Here is an 18338-nt window from a genome sequence, read left to right as displayed (position 1 = left end):
GATATATTGTATCCGGGGATGGATGGTTCGTCGAGAAGCCGGATCTCTATATAATTTTTCTTAACGGGAATTTTGAAGAGGATTTCTTTCGTATTGTCCGGCTGTGAATATTATGCAAAAAGATGGAATGTCACATATTTTTTTTTTAAATTTACGAAAAAATTGACAGTGTTGTGATTAAATAATAATATAATTATTATATGTCCGTAGATATATTGTATCCGGGGATGGATATCATTTTTCTAAAATCTCACAGGTCTGAATATTATTGGGAAAAGATTTTTTCGATGGAAATTTAATATTCATGAATGCTGAATGGTTGATACATTGTATCTAAAGTAAATAATCAGTGCAACTCTACAATTTTTCTTAACGGAATTTTAAAAAGGATTTTTTTCATTGTCCACGAATATCATCGTGAAAAGATTTTTTGATGGAATTACAGATTTAAAAAATAATTTTTTAATAATTCTTACGACCCGTTAAGTGTTCGTTTAAGCTTTCAAAACCGACAAATGGGACCAAATTAAAAATCAAAATTAATTCGCCATCCAAATCTTCGAATCAAAGGATGCCAAAAGGGGAATGGCCCTGAATGGTCCCGAGAACTACTCTCGCGTGCCGCAAACTGCCACAAAATTCTTTCATAAATTAATTCTCCCTCTTTCCGCAATCCACTACTATCGACGAGAAAAAAGGTAAAAAAAAGATGATCGTAGCCTTATTTTTCTCCCGATATGCACCTGCCGTCTTCCCACCTGAGCGTTCGTCTCCCGCGAACGAAAAAAAAAAAAAGGATTCGAACGAAACGAGACGGAGAGTGGAGGGAAAAAAGGATGGAAGAGAAGCTGGATCAACGGTTTCTCGATAGAGAAGCGATTAGATAGACATCTCTGAAAAGAGAGACGGCGAAGACGTTCGATATAATAAACGAACAGGTACGATCGAATCGAGGGGGACAAGTTCGAGGGTGGGTTCATTCAGTGTCAATCAGGGAAAGTGATTTCTATAGGCTGGTTACGACAGGGACGACGTGTCTGCGTGAATGGGAACGGCGGAAACCTAATACGGAGCGGGGGGTAAAAGGGCTCGATTACCTTGGTGGCCGGTTTAAAAAATTATAAAACCAATTTCCGTGAAGGGGAAATGAGGTCGTTTGCGGAGGTCAGCGTGCATAATGAGGATCGATCGAACGGATGCTGCGCCCTGGTTTTCTCCCCCCGCGCGGGGGAGAGAGAGTCCCGCGCACGAGTTCCTTTCGCGTGGGAGAAACCTCTACTCTCGTGTCCTTTGTGCGCGTGGGCGGATTTGATCGGTGGCCGCTCCGCTGATAGACGTAGAATTCTTACGCGTCGTGCTCACGTTGTCTCCGTGTTTGCGGAGAGAGAGAGTATGATTGGAGAGAGGAGAGGAGTTTGGACTTTGATCAGTGGATCCCTGTTACGTGACTTTGTCTCGTTTCGTAACGCAACGTAAAATGGTAATGGTTGAGCCGGAATTATATATTATTGTTTTTAAATGTAAATCTCGCTCGATTTTTACAAAGTTGGAAACCAATTATCGATATTACGTAGGTACAAAACCCAGCTACGTGACATTAAAGGAGGCCAAATTTTAAATTAGTATTCGACAACCGTAATAACGAGGAAGATGGGCTTTAACTGGTTAATGTAACGTATAATTCGAGAGGAATAATATCCTCGCAGAAAAAAAAAGAAAAAAAGGAAAGAATCTCGAAAGTAGCACATTCAATTACGATTCATTACGATTTAATTTCGCTTCTCCCTTAATTTCTCCCTTATCGTATCCTCGCGTAATCTTATTCGCATAAATCTAGGACGCCTGTACCCCGGCTAAAGCTTAAACCTAAATCTAAACCTAAATCCTCACCGCTCACCGTGACTCCGCAAAAACCTCTTAAACCGAAAAGGAACATGACGAGTTATCGAGGACTGTGGACGTCGAAGGATGGAAAGGGTAGAATGGAAGAAGAGGGGCCCAGGTTCCCTCAGCGGGGAACATCCCCGCAACGTTCGCGAGACCAAATTTGGCGGCCATTGTGAGGCGGCCACTCGGTTAGGCGGACAGATGTTTCCCAGGGTCGCGGCCAACCAACAGAAGCATCGAGGAGCAACAAGACAATTCCGTATGATTTATATTTATGAGCGTTACTGGCGTTTAATAGCTGCCGCGCGTTGCATTGCGCTCACTGAGTCATACTGGCGGCGACCTGTCTTCTAAAAGCGAGGAGAGACTTCGAATCGCCACGAGGACGAACACGCGGCTCGTTACGCCGCTGTTAGGTATGCGACGTATTAATTAATTGGGATCCGACGATGCGGCGAGGAAAGAAGATGGTGGAAGAGGGAGGAGGAGGAGGACGGCGTTTCGAAGTTGGCGCACCTCGTCGTTTTTCAGGTGCGTGGAAGAATGTTGGCCCGTTTGCTCGTGGCGGATTGCTTATGGGATTCTAGGCCGATGAGTAATGGGCCCGAGAGGCCCCGTAGATGGAACGTAGATGACGATAACTGGTGGTTGGTGGTTCGCGTGGATCCCATAACATGGATTCCGTGAATGAAGATTTCATAAACTTGAGGATATTTAGAAAAATTGTAAAATATAAAGAAAAATATCTAAGGATTCTGAGCAAAAATACGTTTCTTTGATATCTTACAGAATGGTGGAGACAAAGATCAAACGAAGCAATAAAGAAACTAGATTTTGTTATTATTTTCTCACGTGGATCCATTTTAATTATTCCTCGATTATACCAGCGATAATTTTGAGGATGATTAGAAAAATTGTGCCAAAGAAAAATACCTAAGGATTCTGAGCAAAAATACGTTCCTTTGAAATCTTACAGAATAGTGGAGACAAAGATCAAACGAAGCAATAAAGAAACTAGATTTTGTTATTATTTTCTCACGTGGATCATTTTAATTATTCCTCGATTATACCATCGATAATTTTGAGGATGATTAGAAAAATTTTGCCAAAGAAAAATACCTAAGGATTCTGAGCAAAAATATGTTTCTTTGAAATCTTACAGAATGGTAGAGACAAAGATCAAACGAAGCAATAAAGAAACTAGATTTTCTTATTTTTTTCTGAATGAATGCGGTCCATTTGAACCATTCTAATTATTCCTTTATTATCCGAGCGATAATTTTGCGCTTCGGATCACCGAAACAGAGGAGTGAAACACCGAAGCAGGCGCAATCGCGATTGGGCCACTTTTTTCCTCTCTCGAAGAGAGACAGTGGCAAAAAGTTAATTAAAAACGCCGATTACACCCCGGCGTCGTTTCATCTGTTTGCTCATTAACAGGCTCGCCGTGTCCAATCCAATGATTAGATAGCCTATGCCACCCGTGCCGCAATTTCGATCGTCGATGGAGCAACGCTGCTTCGACGAGTAATTACGTTGCCGTTTCGAAACGCTAAATAAAGAAGAAGAGGAAGAGAGGAGGGGAATAAAAAGAAAACACCATAGGGACGGAATCCATCCTCGAAATAGGCAAGTTCGAAAATTATCGATCGATGAGAAATCCCGATTGTCGGGAGATTTTTTTTTTTCTTTATCAACGGGATGCTCCATGAATATTTATGCGTCCAGCGACAAGGCAAATATTTTACGGCGCGAGGATTCGCGCCAATGATCGCCGACGCACGCCATAGGGATCCACGTCAAAATCGAGACGATAAATTCGTCTGTCTGCCGGGCCAATTACGACCGTTAGACGCTGCTACAACCGTGCGTCGCGATCATTTATCGCAGGATTTTCTTCCGTCCTTTCTCGTTTTCTTTTTTTCTCGACTCGATGATATAGGCTTCGTCGAGAATTTAAAATTAATTTGCAATTTATCACATTGAAGATACTTTCGGAGAATCAATATTTTAGATTAAAAAAAATAATTACGCATACTTATAGTATGGCGATGATTAATTGATCCGTGAAGAAGATAAGAAGGCCAAATTATTTCCAAATTCTTCGTCGTTAAACCTAAATTTAAAAATTCATAAAGATGCACAAAATAACGAAAATTCTTAAATATAAACAACGCGATTACCCCCCATTCTCTGCCATAATCGATGCACCCATAACAGATGCGGTCTAGTAATTTTTCGGTGGCCCATATCCACGAACGATAATCACTGGTTGGCTCGTGACAGATCTCCGACAGTAGGCTTAATCCACGCATTCTCGCCGCATTGATTCTACGTCCGGTCTAGGCCAATTTAAATTTTCAGACGGGTCTCTCTCTCTCTATTCGGAGGCCTGATTATACGTCTCGTGCCCGCGAGAGTTACGCGACTCGAATTTTTTATTAGCCACCACGAGACGATAGGGAAGCTGCATATAGTTTCGCAAAATCTTCGAAAATAATTCGATTAAAATGCATATGAGGAGGAATTAACGTGGACGTGGGGGACTTGCCCCGCTCCTCGTCGAGGTTACTCGCCGTGTGGAGCTGACTCGATGATAGAACGGGTCGATTAGCAACGTTAAAAGGCACCCCGTGGAATTCGGGAACAGAAAACTAATTTGAAGAAGCGCGGTTCAAGTTTCGGCTTGTTGCTTTATTTCTGCACGGATACTTGCGATTCGAATGCTTGGTCATGATTAAAACATGTCTCCCCTCGTCCCTCTTCCAAACAACTCCCTCCTCGGTTGGATCCGTTTTAATTGGCCGAGGGGTTGGTTCGGGCTATTGTCGCGAACGAAAATTGAACTGTTAGTCATCTTAATGGGGACGGTTCGTGGAATTTAAATTAATCGACCCGAGAGAGTATTACTTATAAGTTGTCCAGTTTGACAACTTATTCGATATTTAACGAGGAACATTAGTATCCTTAAAACACAATTTATAAATTTCATCCATGAATCTAACATCTTTGATAATTTCTTCCTGTGAATCAACTTCGAACCCGTAATGAATGAATTACACGAATCATAAATTGTTTATATAACAAACAGAATAATATACAAGTTTTCATTTCCGGATTTGTATCCCGACAAAGTTGTCGAATCGAATCTTCGTTGCACCCTCCATTATTCGAAATCACCCACCACAAATTAAAACAAAAATAAAATACAAAAACATCCACACGTGTATCGCTCCACGACCTCGTAAATATCACGAATACAAATGTTTTCATCGCGATTTCCATAAGAGAAAAGACGGGGAAAGAAGTTGGAGGTTAGAAGAGGATTCCCGATACGTGGAAGGGAGCCGGTAACTATTTATACGAATTCGTCATGGGAAAACGTTGCCGAAGGCGATGCATCAGAGGCGCGGTGGTGCGTTACCGCTCAAAGCGGTTTTCACCCCGCGGAACGGAGTGACGATCGCCGGTTATTATTGGCGCCAAAGGGCGCCCACGCAAGCGACCCGCCACGCGATGCGCGAGCGCGAAACCCCGGGCTAATTCGTTTTTCTTCGTACAACAGAGAGGGGCAAACGTACGACTTTGGCGGCCGCCCAAAACGGATGAATTATAACGGAGGCCGGCGCGGGATCTCTTGGCACCGGGCTAACGTCTCACGCGAAACGTTATAAATTCTCGCGACGCGCTTAACGCGCGATAAGCCCGCCAGAGTGGAGGAAATCTCGTGCCACGCGATAAAAACGCCCGTGTCGGGGCGGCCGTGCCGAGTGTTGGCGGTTATTGTTGTTGGATTCGATTCTTTTTCTTTTTTTTCTTTTTTTCCCCTCCTACCGTCAGGTTCTCTCCGTTTTTTATTCTCTTATTCCAGGATGGGATTAGGTACGCGATGGAATGGGGTACGGAAATGGAGATTCGAGAGCGAAGCGTTTTATTTGCGTTGGCGGGTGGATGAATTGAAATTTGAGAAAGTTGGTCGACGCGGTATTTATTTTAAATGGGATTGATCAATGATTTTTTGGAAGGTGGAGAAAGTTCTTGTATTTACGTGTATAAGAGATTAATGTATGGGTAATTGATATTATGACGAGTTTAAATTTATACATGACTAAATATAAGGAAGATGGGTATTAAGGGGTTATTGTTTATTAGTTGATTGATAATCAAGAAAGAAAACGCGATTCTTTTAAGAAGAAATCAAACATTGCATCGAAAACTTCCACCATTAAATCATCTTTAAAATTATTCGTAGAATTTCTGATTAGGTTCGATCGATAAAAAAATTTCATCAAGCTCAAAAATTAGTGCGTCAACCGAGTCGTTGATGGAAAATTTCATTTTAAATTATTTCGCAAATTGGTAAAAAAGAAGAAATAGTGATCAATAGTCGCGTTTCCTCCTAGTATTATCATTCCTTTTTCAAATTATTAATAGATAAAAAGAAAAAAATACCGTGTCACGCTTCATTTTCGAAAAAAAACCCCACGCCAACTACCATTTCCACGGAACTCGAAACCACTTACCCATACTTACCCAACTCGAGCACCTGATTTATAATATTCTCTTCTCGAGGCAAACATCTCAAAACCCGCGCTCAGACGCCTCTCAGGTTAGTCTTAAAACCTCGCCAGACGATTTCGCAATTCGAGATTGAAAGCGGCTAAACAAATAAATGCATCGATCATTAGTACTGGCACGAGAGCGCGGCTCTTCTATACCGCGTGTGCACACGTGGGCGCTCTCCTACACGTCCCCTGCGTATAGGTTATGTTGCGTGCGACTACAAGCGCGCGCGCGCGCGTGTGTGCGTGCCCGTTCGAGCGTGAGCAGACGTCGAGGGAGCGTGGAGTGCCGTGGGACACGAACGAGTAGGCTGAAGAGACGTCGGAAGAGGAAGAGGAGAGACATGGCACTCACGACTGCGAATACTCGAGAGAGAGAGAGAGAGGGAGAAGAAGAAGCGACTGCGGATGAGAGAGAGAGAGAGACGAGCGAGATCTGGCACCCGTTGACGTGGATAGAAGAGAGAAGGAGAAGAGCAGCTTAGTCCCACGCGACGGCTCGTGGCTCCTCGTGGCCGACGCGCGTCGCGTCGTCGCGTCGCCCTTTGTCGGGGATTGATAGCGAAATCGGGGATAAATCAGATAGCGTCTCCGCGTTCCGCGTCTCGCGGCCATTATGCGCGAGGAACTCGATGGGTTAGAGTGTTTCTTTTTCTTTTTTTCTTTTCTTTTCTTTTTTTTTTTCTTCCTCCCCTATTTTTATGGAACTCCTCTTTGCTTCGTTCTTTTCCCTCGTCGCCTCTTGTGTTGATAGTGAAATGGAGCTGTGAATGTGGGTGGAGGTTCTTTGAACTCGTGGGAAGACGAGGTTCTTTTTTGGTGAGGTTTCAAAGAGGTGTGCTCGAACGTGTGTTTGGAACGTTTTGTAAGAGGCGATTGAATGCCGGTTTTTGTCGTCTTTCGAGGATTTTGATTATTCGAGTCGGAATGGGATCGAATTTTGAACGATTTTCTCGTCAAGGTTGGAAGGATTATCGTGATCTCGGCTCGATTTATAGGTTATCTCTAATGGCGATCTCGTTTTTCGACGTGATCTGCGACATAACCTAAAAATTCGCATCTTTCGAGTTATACTGTACGATTAAGATAAGAAAATTCAATTTCACCCAAGTTCCAATTAATCCTCTTCGCCTTCCTCCTCGATTCTCACGGAAGTCCCATCTATTTCCCAACTCGAAGACATCTCAGCCAGGGTATGTAACCCACGAGGAAAGCCAAAAGCCCACGACGTCCATTCGTATGGCGACATTTGCTCGCGCAACCTCCAATTAATGCGGCACGAAGCGGAAAAAACGAGAGGAGAATAAGAGAAGGCAGAAAGAAACCAGCCATGAACTTTCATAAGCGGTTCGTGGGAGAGCGAAGGAGGAGGGCTCCACTTCATTAGCCCGATACCACGCGACTGTCGGTGGCTCCCCATGGCGTGCAACCGTCGCGTCGCTCTCATTCGCTCTGCCTGCGGAGAAAGGGAAGAAGGCACGGTGGGAACTCGCCTTAAGGTCGCGGCGTTACCGTGCACGGTCGCGTGTGGTTTACGCGCTCCTCCGTTTTGACCTCGTGAAGCGTTTAAATGGAAAGTTAAGGTAAACGCGCCAATTAAGGCCGCGCTCGCCGCCGGATCGCGCGTAGTCGGCGTAGTCAAAGGCTGGGATCGAGGGCTGTCTATCCGAGATGGATCGTCGGGATAACGGAATAAGTCGATCGAGATGGAAGCATCGATCTCGATCGAGCGGCGAGATCGGCGGAAACACGTGGAGATGAGAACGCGACCTTTTAGGTTAGGTTTCAGGAAGTTTCAAGATAATTTAAATTTAGTTGTAATACTCTGGATATTTATGCAAGATATAAAATTGTTATGAAGGATTATTAAAGAAATGGAGCTTCAATGGAAATTTGCCTTTTTTAAATATCCGCGTCTTGATTTGTCATGCTCCGTGAATTCTTCTTGTTAACGAAGAATGGTAGAGAAAAAAAGGAGGATAACCTAGAAAAGGAAACGAAGGATTCACTCGTTACGCTTCCTTACGACAAACGTGAGAACAAGTTGAAAAATGTACTTGCATGGACAGAATAGAATTAACAAGTATTCTCGTCTTCGTCGTATAAGGATCGGTATATAATAACAATTCAAAGAGTTTAATAATCAATGTACAACAAACTCGTTTCCTAGTAATCATTCGTGCCAAAACTAATTCTAAATAAACAAAAAAAATAAAGTAAAAGTATTAAGAATTATATTCAGCACATCTTCAGACACGTACGAGCTGTTCCATTCAATTTAAATCCCCGTTCGATTCCCTTCGCATCGAATCCCCGAACGCCGATTGCCTTCCGTCAGCGATTCCTAAGCGGCGAAGAGACGGCCTCGAGAGATCTCGGTTCAGAAACGCGTGGCGTTCCACGAAGCGACGTGCGTGGCTGCCGCCGGCACGCCGCGCGAACGTGTTAAGTGTTAATTCAGCTGAATCAATATACACTCCGTGGAATTTTGAATCGGATTCGCGCCACGCGCGCGTGGGCGCATCTCCGCAGGAAATAGCGCGCCTGGAGCCAGCCTTGGGATGGAAGGAACGGGCAACGGAGCGGTTGAGTGACACGAGGTGACGAGTCCGGATAATTTATCGCCGATTTCCCAGACCGATAACGGGCACGGGGATTTCTGTAAACTCGTTTAAACACGGCGACGTGATCCAAATTGAAATTTCGATCGTGCAACGACTTGATCGTGGATGATCGCGGACGAGGATGGTACGAAGCGCGCGTGGGTAAAACTGGCGGAAGTAAGAGGCAGGAAGCGCGTTTGGAGTGGGTATGCCGTAAAAAGAATTGGAATTTCAATGTTGGAAGTTTGTGCTTTGAATCTTGTCATGCGATGTTAATCTAACCTTCGAAATCTCCATCTTGAAATCTTCGTTTAAGTCCAGGATTTTTATCGAATCGAGTAATTCGAGATTATACTATTAAACTCGTATCGAATGAAAATCCAAACAGCAGAAAGGATCAAATATTCTTGGAACTTGATTTTCCAATTTTTACTTCAATCACGATCGAAATCACGAGATCGAATTCCGCTCGATCGTGGAGAAAGATACGAAAGATCTCGAGTCGAATCGGCGCCGGCATCCAAGTCTCGATGGATCGCGCGAGCGCTCGCGATAACCGTTATCGACGAATCGCACAAACACTCGTAGCACCGGGTGCTATCGTTGGCTTTATCTGGCGCAGCACACGTGACGGCGCAAAAACAAGAGCGGCTTTCGTTATCTGCGCGCCGCGTCGCGTCCCCGTTTAAAAAATGCCTCCATATATTTCACAATCAATGGACGGGCAGCCGCCGAGGCCCGTTTCTAATTTAACCCCCAACCAACTCAAATTACAACTTCGCCAAACCGATAGTAATCTCATCCTTTTAACTCATCTTGTACATCCGGAATTATTTCTCGAAAATAAGAGCAACAACAGATCAATCTATTTTTCATTGAATTCTCGATTTTCTCAAAAAAAAGAAAAAAACGAAGACACCTCGCGTGCAATCCTCCTTCCAAACGTCTTCAGAAGAGACAGACGTTCGATCTTTTCTTTCATTCGAGCAACAGTGTCTCCCTCCTCTTCTTCCTCCTCCTCCTCCTCCCTCTATTCGCGCAAAGAGAACGCGTAACGATCGCGCGTCGCAAAATAAATGATTTCGTATTAACAATCGGTATTGAATGGCCGGCCAGCCATCGTAAATCAAGCGCATTTGTTAGCGGCCGCGCTTCGGCAGCGACGTTGAAAAATGCCCACAGGGCCCAATCGGCCGGCAATATTTCAATATTAGTTTAGCCATTGTGCTCCGGCTCAGAGAGAGAGGGAGAGAGAGAGACTGAGACTGGCCCTCGAATTGGCCAACATCTCGCCTCCGTGCGACCCTCCGCCAATGTTGCCTCGCGGTAGATTACGGCCAATATTTTCCCCGCGAGAATAGTCAACGATCCGAGCGTGACGTAACGAAAATATTTGCCCGACTTCCTGCTTCGGTCCCTGATAAAATCCCTTTCCTCCACACCCGATGCCGTTTTCGAATTTACGGCCGTCATCGATCGATCCTCTCGGCCTCGCGCACGCGCACTTGACAGGCATACGATCTTGATTCCCCATCTCGGTTCACGTTTGACTGACAAGTTTCGTGGTTTTCGAAAGCGGAATTTTCAGAATTCAAGGAATAACAAGTTCAACTTTCGCCTTCCACGAAGCGTCCCTTTCCCCTTATTACTTTACTCGAGAAAATAAGTTCGATAAGAAAGATCGAAAGATTAAACACAGAGGAGGAAAAATCGATGTTTATTTGCATGAAACCGTGTGTAAAATCACGTGGAAAGCTGTCGGAAAGAGAGGGCGTCCCTTTGTCGTACACCTGTGCGGCAAAAAAACGGCGCCTGATTTTTCGTTGTCGCCGTGCGCCATATATGTAACACGTAATTGGTCATATTTATAACATTCCGACAGAGGGACGCGTCTCTCGTTCGCGCATACCTCGCCTCCTGTTTCTCTCTGCCTCCTTTACTCTTGATTTCGCAAGGCGTGCACAAGCGCAAGTTTCGGTCTCAATCACGTTCCCTGAGCATTTTTTTGCGGACTCGTTCGACCATCAGTTCCTGCCAAAATCGAATTCAAATCGGGGGGGTTAAGAATCGGGGGGCAAGCGCAAAGTTTGTAACTCTCCGAGTGACAACATCGCATTCATCGGTGGTCCTCCTCTTCTTTTGTCTGCGCTGAGATAGGACTCGTGGAGGACGTTCGTTCACGTTCTGCTCGGGAATGAAAATGCTCGTTAAAGGGACTGATGGACACGCGTGGTCGGTGATGGATGAACGGAGCCCTCGAACCGATTGCTTCGAATTAACGCGGACCGTGACGAGTGGGTTCGATTCTTGGTCTTTGCTTCTCTCTTTGAAGAGAAAGATTTGCCGGAGCAAGAGTAGGATGGAACGAGGCACAGGTTAAAACAGATTGTTTCCCAATATTTTGATAAATTCGTTCCACGATCGCTAATTTTTTACGAAATATACAACATTTTGAGTTCTACACTTTTGCATATTTCGTTTTATATTTAAAAAGAACTCATTAAATTGACAACGAAGAAAATACCAATACTTTGATATTTCGAAACACATTTCGTATTTCTGTATTCGATTCAGAAACGGGAGAAATCTAATCTCCTTCGCTTTCCAGTCTGTGATAATTAATAAAATTTATCTAGCCTAAAAATGTAATGATGATTTACATTTGGAAAAAATTCTCCAACAATTTGATATATAATCGATGTATCGAAAATACAATCATATACGAACGATACAATCATCTCTTCCTTCCTTCCTTCCTTCCTTCCTTTCTTCCTCCCTTCCTCTTTACCCAACGATCCATGGATCGTTCATTGAAAACGAAAAGGCGAATCGACGCGCATGACCCACGTATATCAGGATCACGTTACGAAAGCACGCCTATTATACGGAGACCTATACGGTATTCCGCTCACGCGTGTCGCATGAAATTATGCATCTCGCATTTTTCCACCGGCCGGTTGACAATACGGCCGTGGCGCTCGTCCCCGGATGCCATTTGTGGAAAAGCCACGCAATTATCCGTCGGCAAATCTGAGCGGCAGCTGTGTGATCCAAGTTTGGTCTCTTCCTCCCTCTCTCGCTCCCACCCACCCCCTCCTGGTCTTTCAACCTCGTTTCCACCTCGCTTTCGAGCCTCGAGATTCGAGTTCGAGTTCGAGTTTACTCGCGCGATCCTCTCCGGGGACTGATGTCTTAATTGGACAGCCGGCTTGCCTTGAGGCAAGTATGATCGTGCCGCGGGACGATCCAAGGACGATGCTTTTGCGCGTCATCTTCTAATCAATGACGTATTTAGGGGGAGGCAGAGACTCGAAGATAACGGATGTGGGCGATTACGTGACGTCGACGTGGCCGGTCGAATGACGTTGAAGGTCTGAAAGAGCGGTGGAGAGTTTGGTTTTCCGGGAATTTTGCTCGTAGCGATGATTCGTCGATTAATTATTGCACTCGCTTGTTGGATTTTTTTTTCTGATATGATATGATATTGTTACGGTAATTTATTTTCGAATAATGTAAATTTATTGTAGTTTGAGAATATAGGGAGAAATGGTATAGGAACGTTGCATCTTCGTTCGAAAATTATCAGACGTTTCGAGAGAGGGATGCGAGATTGTATCTACTTGCATTTCGTAGCAGAATTTTGTCAGAGTTTGATGGTCGATTATTTAGGGGTGAGGAGGAGGGGAGAAAAAGTTCCACTGTTTGTCGTGACGCGTAACGCGCAAAATTTCTCGGCAAATATTAGACAGCCCGAGATCTGATCACGAACTCGTCTTAGCGAATAACGTGTATCATTTTTATTAGCATTGTTCTTCCAGCCAGGTTTTTCCATCGAGTTTACTTCTTATTTTCATACTATGCTACTTCTTAAAGAATCGTCTCTACATAGACAGCATCCTATCGAAGAGAATACGAAAAATATGAGTGATAAATATTCAAAAATTAAAAAAAAAATAAATAAAACATAAATAAATAAAAAGAAAGAGAGTAAAAGGAGGAAGAAAGAAAGAACTGCAGCTCATTTCGCGCTGGACAGGTCGACGACGCCCAGTCTGGGGCGAGTTATTTCAGACGAGCCGCGTTCCGCGTGCTCTCTGCGCCTTCGCAACCGTACATTTAGCTTTGGACAGCTAGACAGGTACAGAGGGAACAAGCGGACCGGTTTAATATAGATATACTGCTTAATTAACAGTTGCGCGGCACAATTCGCTTTTTTGCGGATTTACGACGCGCACATTCGGTTGCACCAATGTGTGTGTGTATGTGCGTGTGTGTGTGTGTGTTCTATTAGTCCACCGGGATGTAGTTCACCGGGTTGTTAATTATCCAAGAACACGCGAAAGTATGTAGGCTGTAATCGAATTAACACCGATGGAGAAACATTGATACAATCCGGTGAATTGTTGGGGCGTTTGAGTATGGCATTTTCGAGGATTGAATATTACGAAGTGGCGTCGAAGTAGTCTTGAGTTTGAACGATCACGTGTGACGCTATCCTTCGAGACAGCTTTATTATTTATCGTTGTATCTCAATTATTTTTTTCATACATTTACACGTAAATAAACGAAATTGGACAGTTGTTACGCTCTTGCGTTATTATGTAAGGATATTGTTTGAAATTTACGAGTCGAGGAAACGTTTAGATTGATTATGTTTGGATTAAAGTTTATAGGTTATCATATCAATCAATATAGAAAAATCGATCAATTTTGTCAATTGGTAATTTGGTTCCAGAAGAATTAAATATCAAGCATGCATATATTGTAAATATATTCGTGAGATTGACTTTAAAAGATCGATTCTAGAAGTTGAAATAAATACAAAAGTTGGTATACAAAAATGATTGAGACTTATTTATTAAGTTATAAGAGATTTACGTTAGATGAAATGAGACAGAGTGAGACAGCATTACATCTGTTGTTACATCGACGCACCGCAGCGTGGCGCGCACGTCATTCTGTCCCCGTCTCGCTTCATCTAACTTTAAAACTATTAAAATTTACTAAATAAGCTTCAAGACTATCTATTCTTGTGTACCAACTTTTATATATTTGTTTTTGCCTTTAGAATTGACTCTCTAAAAGTGTCACACATATTACACGTAAATTATTTTTCTCTATACGATCTATCTAAAACTATCTAAAACATTATACCACGTTCATACAGAGGAACAAAGAGTAGAAACAATAATAGTTCGTATATCACAGAAATCGTCCAACCTACTCAACTTTCATACGCTTAACGAAAGGATACACCAAGCCTCTCAATACCTCTGATAGTACTCTGCTCACGCTTTAATCGAGAAATTTTGCATCCTCTCGAAGCTTCGAAAAACGTTCTCTCTCTCTCTCTCTCTCTCTCTCTCTCTCTCTCTCTCTCTCTCTCTCTGTGGCCACGAGTCGATAAATTGAAATCCTTATCGTGGTTCCGCGCGGAAGGTACGGGAACGAGTCGTAGCTAACAAGATCAAAAGTTGGGGGTGGGTCGTCCGGGACAAACGTGGGACGTGGTGCGTCGGTGCGCCATCCGCGTGGGATCCTGTTTGTGTGCGTGGAGATCGGCCAGGTCCAGGTCGTTACCCAGATACCAAGACGTCGTGTGCGTCCACTACCACCGACGCCGTCCGTCGTGACGCGTCCTATAACGACGTGACGTGTGGGAGGGCTCTTTTGCCTCGGCTTCTATCTCGCGGCTCCGTATTTCTCGTTCCATTTTCTCCCTGGTCCCTCTTGCGCAAAAACCTTGGCCGAGGCGATCTCTCTCTCTCTCTCTTTCTTTCCGGTAGTTTCTTGGAAAATTTAATAAAAGGATGGGCCAAAAAACGGTGGTGAGATGACGAAAGAAAATGATGGAAGAAAATATCGATGATACTAGGATTTTTTTCGATAATTTTTTTTCTATTTTTCAGGGATATTGTTAATATTGTTTGTGATATTTTACAAGTGGTAAGTTACAGTATAAGCAATCAATAGAAGAATGGCATTAACAAAATTGGTAATGAAATAAATCAAAGTTTTAATTATTATTATTATTGTTTAAAAGATTCGTAGGAAAGATCCACTTGATCATTTTTCCACGTAAAATTCGAAAAATTATACAAGAAGAAATTGTATAAAAAAGATGAATTTTATAAATTTTTAAATTATTTCTCGTTTTACCTTTAAATGGTAAAAGAAGATCGATTTCATCAGATTTAAATGGAATCTACTTTCTCATCTGATCATCCCTTTCCTAACTTTCTAATTTATTCTCGACGATTTCATCCTCTATTTCGCGCATTTATAATAAATTTTATTTTTTCTTCGCGCTCGATGTTTCGACCTCGATTTTCTTTGCACCTTTTCGAATCGTACTCTCGTTCCTTTTTGCGTATCTCGCCGCGACACGGACACGAAACACAGCTCTTGTCGACATCGACGCGCCATCACCAAACACGATAAATTTAGACGGCCGATGTCGAGCAGGACCATCGTTCGATAGAACGAAGCTTAATGATCGAAAATTTAACTCGGAGATCAGCAGTGGGAATTCGATCCTCGCAACGATCGCGCGCGATTTATCGCGATACTCGCGATGTTATTTAACCCGCTCCCTATCTTGTTTTATCAGATTTCTTTTCGTGTCCTTGCGTGTAGCAAGAAAGGGTTTACTTTAAGTTTATCGATTAATTGGAAACCTTTATAGCCACTTATAAATACTCGTTTCTTTAATTATACTCGATATAATGGGGGAAGTATTTAATGAACCCTTGTAAGTAAAAAAAAAAAAAACAACATGAGATAATTATTGTACGTGGCGTGTGAACAACGCAGATAATTAAAATAGAACGTTTTTTTTCAATCATCCCTCTTATTAGAAGCAACAACAAGTATTGTGAAACTTAAAAATAAGAAATAAAAGATTGTAATCAAAGAAGAAAGACAAACAAACATTAATACGATTTCTAAATCAATATTTATGGATAATCAATTGAAGTTCACTGATAAAAATTGAACCAGATTTCAATCAGCCAAAATTTCAATCAAATAGAATTTCCTTCAAAATTTTATATCACAATTTATCATTATGAAATACGCGGTCCAACTCCAAGATATTAATTCCTACAATTTTCCACGAATATACTATAATTTTCTTATAGAAGACAAAACATGGAATGAAATATATCTGTTCTGTCCGCAGAGACTGCGGCCTCCACGGGAGCGTGTACGCGTTGTATCTCAATATCTTGATCTTACGTTTACTAAACTCCTACAACGGTTCCCGCCATGAAATACGACGCGGTCGGCCAGAGAAGCTTTACTTATAACGGCCTGGACAAATTACGACTGGCGCGTGACTAAAATGGTCACGCCGGACGAATTGTCGATCGTTAACACCTCCGTGCCAGCGAGCGCGCCAGCACTATTTGCATGAGGTTGGCTTTTACCAGCGCGCAAAAATAGGAGGCAGGAAAAATTGACGGGGAAAATGCCATTTGTCGTGGGCATTCGATCTGGTACTGCATATATATGTATATGTATACATGTATATATTTATATATGAAAAACATGAAAATTTTTGAATGCAATACTTGAAACATTCAGCCAACATGATCTTAACCGATTCCATTTATTGCGATTTATTTGTTACGAGAATGGAAATAGGATTAAAGCTATTATTATTCATAATCTGGCGATAAAAATGTGATAAATTGAATTGTTAGATAAATATGTTAATCTATATAATTAATATTAATGTATTATGAACGGATTTTAAAGGAAAAAGACTAATAATTATTACAAAGAAACATTTTTATTTTTGTTAAAAATAGTTTCTACTAGAAATTAAAGATATGAATAAATAATGGATATAAATATGAAAATTAATATGAAAATACGTATCTTCCTGATGAATATTATACATGTACAAATCCTTAGAAAATTTTCTCAATATTGTAAAAAATCTTATTCAAGAATACCAAAGCCAGAACAACCTCAAACATCCAAATAAGTTCACTTTTAATCCGCCTATAATCCAAAACAATCTCGATTCCGCTCACACGAAAGAAAAATTCAAAGAACTAACTCCTAAAAGAATCCTGGTGTCACGAAACGCGTCAATACGAATCCAAAGGTACAAATTACTTCCTCCCATAATACCCAAACAAATTCACTTTCGATTCCTGCCATAACCTAAAACGCTCGCGTCTCCACCCAGAAAACATCGAAAGACCACCTAACTTCAACCTAGAAATATCCAGATCCAGATCCGGCCACCACCCAGCAAAGAGATCACCGAGATTCGAGATCTCGATACTCCCTCGGAAATATCTTACTCGTTTAAATCCCCTGTCCCGCCGTGCATCCAGCTATCGGCGCGGATTACCGATCTCGAATGAATTTCCAGCCCATCCAGCGTGTAACTCGTGCGCATCGGTTAGACTAGATCGCGGCCGGTGGGCCCATTGGCTACAATGCGACAATGCATAATGCGGAACGACGACAACGACAACGACGACGACGTCTACGACGACGACGACGACGACGACGTGTGGGCTCGGCTGAGGTGTGGGTTCGGCCGCGTTTAAGCGGTCGTATTTGGCGATACAAACGATGGAAAACGGTCGTGTGGGCTCGTTCGGCCTACCTCGTGGAGATCGTACCCGGCGAAAGTGATACTCGGAAATTAATCGCGAGGCGAGGTTTCTTCGCCAATAAAATTGCTAATGCAACGGCAGTAAAGGCGAAAGAAGGGGGGGAGGAGGCATTCCTTGGCGAAATGTACTCCGTGTATAGAGGGCGGGACGAGAGTGGTCCAAGTAGATATTTGTCTTTCTCTTTTTTCTTCTTTTTGCTCTTCGATCGCGATACGTGTAATGGAGAGAGAAAGGGAGGGGGAGGGGAAGAACGAACGAGACTGTTTTAATTTGACAAGGTCGAGAACGACGCTCGTCACGCGAGCCTCTGACGATGTGCACCGCGCGCTCAAGAGGTTAATGGAAAGTTATCTTCTTTAATCTCGAAGGCTGTCGCGCTCGTGCACGCCGCGCCTCGCCGTCAGAGGCAATTGAAGCGGCACGTGATCGGCTTGGTGGCTGGGTAATCGCGCGCCCCGTCCCTCCGCCGTTTCCCTCGTGAGACAAGCGAACAGGCCTGCTGCTACCACGTCGCGTGCTACGGAGTCGTGACATTTTAGGTTAGGTATAGACAGTTTTCGAGACGAGCGGATCGGGTGTAATTTGCGGTCGCGTGCGATTGACGTGTTACTCGTCGATACATCCATTTCATACGGATATTTATCCTTCAT

At 43.1% G+C, this 18338-nt stretch overlaps 1 protein-coding gene and 1 long non-coding RNA gene across 9 annotated transcripts in view; both read left to right on the top strand.

Moving 5' to 3' along the window:
• Nucleotides 1–18338, top strand: part of LOC108004018 (uncharacterized) — a 340152-nt gene that overhangs the window by 242950 nt on the left and 78864 nt on the right. For 2 of the 8 annotated variants that reach the window (XR_009832504.1, XR_009832506.1), the window contains one exon: nt 2–4069. The exons of the other annotated variants lie outside the window; for them this stretch is intronic. The gene's annotated coding sequence lies outside the window, so the exon portion shown is untranslated. Of the gene's footprint in view, nt 1; nt 4070–18338 lie in introns of those variants that run through there. 8 annotated transcript variants of the gene reach the window in all.
• Nucleotides 4118–17007, top strand: LOC133667216 (uncharacterized). The gene is made up of 2 exons (XR_009832508.1): nt 4118–9049; nt 16233–17007. It is a non-coding gene; the product is annotated as an uncharacterized LOC133667216 (long non-coding RNA).

The sequence above is a fragment of the Apis cerana genome, linkage group LG13 (assembly GCF_029169275.1).
Source record: "Apis cerana isolate GH-2021 linkage group LG13, AcerK_1.0, whole genome shotgun sequence".
NCBI lineage: Eukaryota > Metazoa > Arthropoda > Insecta > Hymenoptera > Apidae > Apis > Apis cerana.
The sequence above is the reverse complement of the archived record's forward strand: the minus strand, read 5'-3'. Positions and strand labels throughout refer to the sequence as shown.